The sequence below is a fragment of the Macrobrachium rosenbergii genome, chromosome 10 (assembly GCF_040412425.1).
Source record: "Macrobrachium rosenbergii isolate ZJJX-2024 chromosome 10, ASM4041242v1, whole genome shotgun sequence".
NCBI lineage: Eukaryota > Metazoa > Arthropoda > Malacostraca > Decapoda > Palaemonidae > Macrobrachium > Macrobrachium rosenbergii.
Window position 1 is genome coordinate 921,631 of NC_089750.1, and position 7,577 is coordinate 929,207.

The 7,577-nt window shown below is 33.4% G+C and overlaps 1 long non-coding RNA gene across 1 annotated transcript in view; it reads right to left on the minus strand.

Moving 5' to 3' along the window:
* Nucleotides 1-4,096: 4,096 nt before the first annotated feature.
* LOC136842953 (uncharacterized) overlaps nucleotides 4,097-7,577 on the minus strand; it is a 153,175-nt gene continuing 149,694 nt past the window's right edge. Inside the window, exon 5 of the long non-coding RNA XR_010854383.1 lies at nucleotides 4,097-5,000. This is a non-coding gene — a long non-coding RNA (uncharacterized lncRNA). The remainder of the gene's footprint in view (nucleotides 5,001-7,577) is intronic.

A 7,577-nucleotide genomic window follows, 5' to 3' on the forward strand; every position in this document is an offset into this window, starting at 1 on the left:
CCGAGGGGCTAGTTCTAAACACGGCGAAACATTGTAAATCTATCATTTTTTCCTATTTTTTTCCTTGTGCCATTTTTTCCTATTTTTTCTCTTGTGTCATTTTATCCTATTTTTTCCCTTATGCCATTTTTCCTATTTTTTAACCTGTGCTATTTTTTCCTATGTTTTCCCTTGTGCCATTTTTCCTATTTTTTCCCTTGTGCCATTTTCTCTTATTTTTCTCTTGTGCCATTTTTTCTTATTTTTTCTCTTGCGCCATTTTTTCCTATTTTTTCCATTGTGCCATTTTTTCCCAAATTTTCCCTTGGGCCATTTTTTCCTATTTTTCCCTTGTGCCATTTTTACCTGTGCTATTATTGCTGTTCACTGTCAGGAGACCTGTTTATATATATATATATATATATATATATATATATATATATATATATATATATATATATATATATATATATATATATATATATATAGTTCAATACCCTTTGTATACTTCCATGAAGTCAGTGCTAATCCTCTGTCCTCATTCAGTTGGAAGACACTCGTTATCATACTGGTGTTCCACCGCGCCTCCTAAACTGACAGATTTCCATTATTTATAACCTCTAATGGGGGAAGAAGAAGAAGAAGAATTCTTCTTCTCGTATAAAAAGGAAAATGAAAAATATGATTCTGCTTTTAATTTAATGGAGTGAACAAATCTTTTCCGCACAAGGGGTCTCTGGGCGCCTTAACGAGATTATTTAAAATGCCGCCGTCTGAAACTGTATAAAATGTTTTGAAAGCATTGTTCGGTGGGGAAAAAACGGAAAAAAAGGGGAAAAAATGGAAAGAAGGGAAAGAACTCGATTCTCGTTTCACTGGCAATTGCAGTATCGCATGGTGTGATTAGAGGGAAGTGTTTTGAGTAAGGCAAATCATGGCAAAGCTTATTATTGGATATTGGTCTGTCTAGATTCGAAAGTGGATATTTATTATATATAGGTCCAGAGAATCGTTCATATTGGAGTTTTGTTAATCGGGATATGGGGATTGCAGTTAGGATAAGAAGGTGAAGTGATGTAGGCTGCATATGGATAAAAATTCCGAAGGGATAATAGATCATATTAGTGTACTGGACAAACTGGTCTGCTCAGATTCGAAAGTGGATATGTATAATGTAGGTCCAGAGAATCGTTCATATTGGAGTTTTGTTAATCAGGATATGGGGATTGCAGTTAGGATACGAAGGTGAAGTGATGTAGGTTGCATATGGATAAAAATTCCGAATGGATAATAGATCATATTAGTGTACTGGACAAACTGGTCTGCTCAGATTCGAAAGTGGATATTTATTGTAGGTCCAGAGAATCGTTCATATTTGGAGTTGTGTTAAACAGGATATGGGATTGCAGTTAGGATAAGAAGGTGAAGTGATGTAGGTTGCATATGGATAAAAAAATCTGAATGGATAGTAGGTCATTTTAGTGTTTTAAATAAACTGGTCTGTCTAAATTCAGCAGTGGATATTTGAAATATAAAGAGAATAGTTCATATTTGTATCTTTCCTAATCAGGATATATGGATTGCAGTTAGGATAAAAAGGCTGCAGAAATGAAGATTGCATATGGATAAAAAAAAAAACTGAAGGATAACAGGTCTTATTAATGTATTAAATAAACTGGTCTGTCTGAATTCAGCAGTGGATATATTTGTAATATAACTAAAGAGGATAGTCATATTGCATCATTCTTAATAAGGATATGAGGGATTACAGTTAGGATAAGAAGTTAAATGGATGCGGGTTGCCCAGTGGATAAAAAAATATTGAAGGGATAACGGGTCATTAGCGTAATGGATAAACTGGTCCGCTTAGATTCAAATGTGGACATGTCTTAATCAGAAAATGGGGAGTGCAGTTAGGATAATAAGAACTAAATGGATGTGGGTTGTAGTATGGATAAAAATGGCGGAAGGATAATGGGTGATATTAGAATATTGGATAAACTGGTCTGTTAAGATTCAGGGGTGAATATTCGTCATATAACTAGAAAAAAGCGTTCATATTTCGACTTTCTTAATTAGGAAATGGGGATTGCAGTTAGGATAAGAAACTGACAGGATGTGGGTTGCAGTTAGGATAGAAAGGCTGAAGGGATAGCATGTCAAATGAATGAAATGGAAAATCTTAATTTCTGATTTTTGAGAGAGAGTAGAAGAGAGAGAAACAATCATTTCACATTAAAATCCTCCTTTACTGGCAAAACGGTGAATGTAGTGAAATTAGTGATAAGGTCGAGGAAGTGAAAATGTGTTGCAAAAGGAGAGAGAGAGAGAGAGAGAGAGAGAGAGAGAGAGAGAGAGAGAGAGAGAGAGAGAGAGAGAGAGAGAGAAGGTAAAAATGTGCTATAAATGGTGAGAGAGAGAGAGAGAGAGAGAGAGAGAGAGAGAGAGAGAGAGAGAGAGAGAGAGAGAGGGTAAACATGTGCTATAATTGGAGAGAGAGAGAGAGAGAGAGAGAGAGAGAGAGGAGAGGTAAAATATGTTATAAATGGAGAGAGAGAGAGAGAGAGAGAGAGAGAGAGAGAGAGAGAGAGAGAGAGAGAGAAGGTAAAAATATGTTATATATGGAGATAAGAGAGAGAGAGAGAGAGAGAGAGAGAGAGAGAGAGAGAGGGTAAAAAGAGAGAATTGAGAAAAAGAGCTGTAAGAGAGAGAGAGAGAGAGGGTAAACAGATAATTGAGAGAGAGAGAGAGAGAGAGAGAGAGAGAGAGAGAGATATCTTACAGACCTTACAGTTCGTTCAGGTTGCCCCAGGTCCCTCAGTGTGAGGCAGAGAGAGAGAGAGAGAGAGAGAGAGAGAGAGAGAGAGAGAGAGAGAAACGCTAGCTTCAATATTCAGACAAGGCTGGAGCAACACAGGCATTTGCTGATCTGACACGAAATTTAATGTTGCAGCAAAAAATACAAAATCATGAAAAAATCATCATCATCTCATAACAAACTGCGTAATGAAACAGTCAAACATTCTGACACTGAAAAGACAGTTATAAAAAAAATGAAAAACAGTCAAAGACACAGTTAATTACACACAAAAACAGATATGAGAACTACTTCCAATTCATCTTCTTGTATAGCTTCATTTTTTTCTTCATCTCGGACTGCAATTCATTTGAAGACGGATTAATTAAACTCGACCTGATTCCGGGAAGAGGCAAAAAAAAAAATGAAATGGATGATTGAGTCTTAAAAAAAAAAATGAGCATAAGCCACGTCTTGGGCTTAAAAAAATGAGCATAAGCCACGTCTTGGGATTTCGGGGAATTAATCTTCGCTTCTTAATTTTCCTCTCTTTAATTTTCCTCTTTAATTTTCCTCTCTCCTTAATTTTCCGCTCTCCTTAATTTTCCGGTCTCCTTAATTTTCTCTCTCCTTAATTTTCGCCCTCTCCTTAATTTTCTCTCTCTTTAATTTTCTTCCAGTTCTCCTCTCTCAATTTCTCGCTCTCCTTAATTTCACTCTCTCTCCCTAATTTTCTCTCCCCTTAATTTTCCTCTCCCTTAATTTTCCTCTATCCTTAATTTTCCTCTCTCCTTAATTTCCCTCTCTCCTAAATTTTCCTCTATTCTTAATTTCCCTCTCCTTAATTTTCTCAAATTTCCTGTCTCCTTAATTTTCCTCTCTCCTAAATATCCCCCTCTCCTAAATTTCCCTCTCTCCTTAATTTCCCTCTCTCTAAATTTTCCTCTCTCCTAAATTTCCCTCTCTCCTTAAAGATGAAATGGGCAAAATATTCCCAAATGATCTTCTGGTGTTCCTTCTGATGTGTTTCGACAAATTCGCCATCTTGGACAATGTCATCTGGAAGTTGGTTATTAAATCGAAATAATGAATTTATTTTTTAGTTGATCATTCAATTGTGATAGACTTTCAGTTTCTTGATTTTAATTACAATAATTATAACAGTCAATATAATAGTAATTTTAGCTTATTATCATCAAGCTCTAGATATATATATATATATATATATATATATATATATATATATATATATATATATATATATATATATATATATATATATATATATATATATATATATAGTATAGTGTGTGTGTGTGTGTATGTATATCTATGTACCTTAAAAAAAGAGAGAGAGAAAGATTACTAACAGAATAATTCTGTAACGCGTGGAGAGACTGAAAATGGAATAACCGTTTATTTCGCAATAAATATATATATTCTGGGTTGGAAAAAAAGGACGAACATTTCAATAGGGGAAATTGTTGACGCTGTTGAATCATAAGGTCGCGTTTCCTGTTCAATTTCTTTCAATATTTGTCTTATTCGTATTCTGACAATCTTTTATACGCCTTAATTTTGCCGAATTTGTCAGTGTTTATTCATGCGCAGTTCATTCAATAGAATCTTTGCACGAGAACATGTTTTGTTTATAATATCTTCTCGAGTTTTTTGCCATATATACAGATATATTTTTATCGTTTTCAAATTAATGCCATTGATAAGGAAATATTCATTGAAATATAACAAATCCTTTTTTCTTGTTTGAGGAAATCCGATTTTTTTTAACAATGTCTTCCGTTTTTCAGTTTAAATATTCCTAAGCTTTACATTGGTTTAAAATCAACAACCTTTTTATATGTCCTATTTTAAAAATTTCTATTCTTGCGCATTTCATTCAATAGAATTTTCGCATTAGAACATAAATTAAAAATTTAAAAAAATGAAAATTCATTAAAACAATAAAACAATCCCTTTTCCTTGTACAAGGTAATCGCGCCTTTTTACAATGTGTTTTTTCCTAGTTTCACTTTACAATATATCAGTTTTTAACTGTTTTTTCACAACTTTATTTTCATATAAAATATTCCCTTCATTGTAGAATAAGGAAGTCCTTTTCTCTTCCAAGATTCGACTTGTATGTAGGTTGAGATGCATCATTCTTGAAAGAATTAAATATTGTTCTCTAACTCCTAGTCGGCTGTGTTCTCCAACCCACACCATTCTGCAAAGAAAAAGGAGAGATTAATTGGATAAAAATTCTTGGTATTCTAAACATTATATAAAATTAATTAGATAAAAAAATTCTTGGCATTCTAAATATTATATAAAATTAATTAGATAAAAATTCTTGGCATTGTAAATATTATGTATATTTTAATTAGATAAAAATTTTTGGCATTCTAAATATTATGTCAAATTAATCAGACAAAAATTCTTGGCATTCTAAATATTATATAGAATTAGATGAAAATTCTTGGCATTCTAAATATTATATAAAATTAATTAGATGAATATTCTTGGCATTCTAAATATTATATAAAATTAATTACTTAAAAATTCTTGGCATTCTAAATATTATTTAAAATTGGATAAAAATTCTTGGCATTCTAAAATATTATATCAAATTAAAAATCTAGTCTATTCTGAATTGGACATAAACTTATCATATTGCATTTCCACAATACTTGATTTAACCATATACAGAATAATGTTCAAAATGAAAGGAAAAAAGCGAGAGTAAAATAAATATCACGAACAAATAAATAATAAAAAATAAGGAAGGTATATAGGGGTCCATTAGGAATATGTTTATCAAGACTGTTGTTGTAGTTGATAGCACAACGATGGCTCATAAATCAAGTATTCATAAATAAATGGTATTAGGTTTAGTAATATTTAGTATATCTATATTTCACCTTCATATTCTTTAAATGTTATTATATATCATTAAATGTCATGCAGTACATTACACACACAAAGATATGTATATGTGTATATGTATACATACATACATACATACATACATACATACATACATACATACATACATACATACATACATACAAGATATTTCAAAAGCAAGAGGTCCCTAGACACGGAACATAAACTGCGAGAGAGAGAGAGAGAGAGAGAGAGAGAGAGAGAGAGAGAGAGAGAGAGAGAGAGAGAGAGAGAGAGAGAGAGAGAGAGATGGGAAATGCATAAGCTTACATTTTGTTGAACAGAACTGAACTGAATCATGTCTAGAATTTATGCTCCTGAATAATAAATACGCCTTTGGATATGCCGTGCTCGCACCAAGAGAAAGAAAGAGAAATATAATGCTTTTAAAATTCATGTGCATAGTCTTGTACGTACACACACACACACACACACACACACATAGTGTAATAGCCTACTAGCTGACCAACCTGGTACTGCCCAGGAAAACTCTGAAGGACTCAGAAAATTTTTCCTGCACCTCCTTTTACTGACTGTTCCTTTTATCCAGGAATTACTGTGCTGACTGTCCATTTTATCCAAATATGACTTTGCTGACTGTCCCATGTGTCCATATGTTACTGTAGTGACTGTTCATTTGTTCAGGTATTACTGTGGTAACTGTTCCTTTTAAACGGGTTTGATTCCACTGACTGTCCCTTTTATCCATGTATTATTGTGGTGACTGTCCCTTTTGTCCAGGTACTACTGTGGTGACTGTCCCTTTTATCCAAGAATTACTGTGGTGACTGTCCTTTTTATCCAAGAATTACTGTGCTGACTGTCCCTTTTATCCAGGTATTACTGTGGTAACTGTTCTTTTTATACAGGTATGATTCTACTGACTGTCCCTTATATCCATGTATTACTGTGCTGACTGCCCCTTTTATCCAGGTATTACTGTGGTAACTGTCCATTTTATCCAGGTATCACTGTGGTGACTGTCCCTTTTAAACAGGTATTATTGTGGTGACTGTCCCATTTACCCACCACTGATCTAAACACACCCCTTACTAAACCTAAACACCTAAACACATCCCAACTAAACCCAAACACAAACATTGATACAGAATTATTAATTATAGGAAAGAAAAGCGTTTTTAATAATAAATTCCTATGGTCTCGAGTACATGAAATGAGGTATGATAAACCCGTAGAGTTTATTTACCACATAAGTTACAAAGGGAAGGGGGTAGGTGGAAGGAGAAGGGGAATGGGTTACAAATATGAAAACCTACCCTATTACCTAATTTTGGACAGATGATGGCCACTTGCCAAATTTTGTCTACATCAGTCAAGCGGTTACCACATATGTTGCAAAGGTAAGAGGGTAGGGGGATGGGGGAAGGGGAAGAGGAAGAGGGTACCGGTTTGAAACGTACCCTATGATGTAAGTTGGGTCAAATGATGGCCACATGCCAAATTTTGCCTACATTGGTCAAGCGATGCGGATTTCCATAACGCACAAACGTACAAACATTTATTTATATATACTGTGTATATTATATATATATATATATATATATATATATATATATATATATATATATATATATATATATATATATATATATATATATATATATATATATATATATATATATATATATGCGTGTTTGTATTTGATAGCGTATGCCTCTGTGTATAGATGTTTTGATACCATGCTATAAATATCTAACTACACACGAAACCACTTAGAAATAAACGGCTGAAAAGTGTAAAACAAAGGCGTAAAACACATTAGAAAAGATTTGTATATGTGAGATACTTATCTACTCAAGTACCTATGCTCGTCAACAAGACGTAACACTTACCCCTG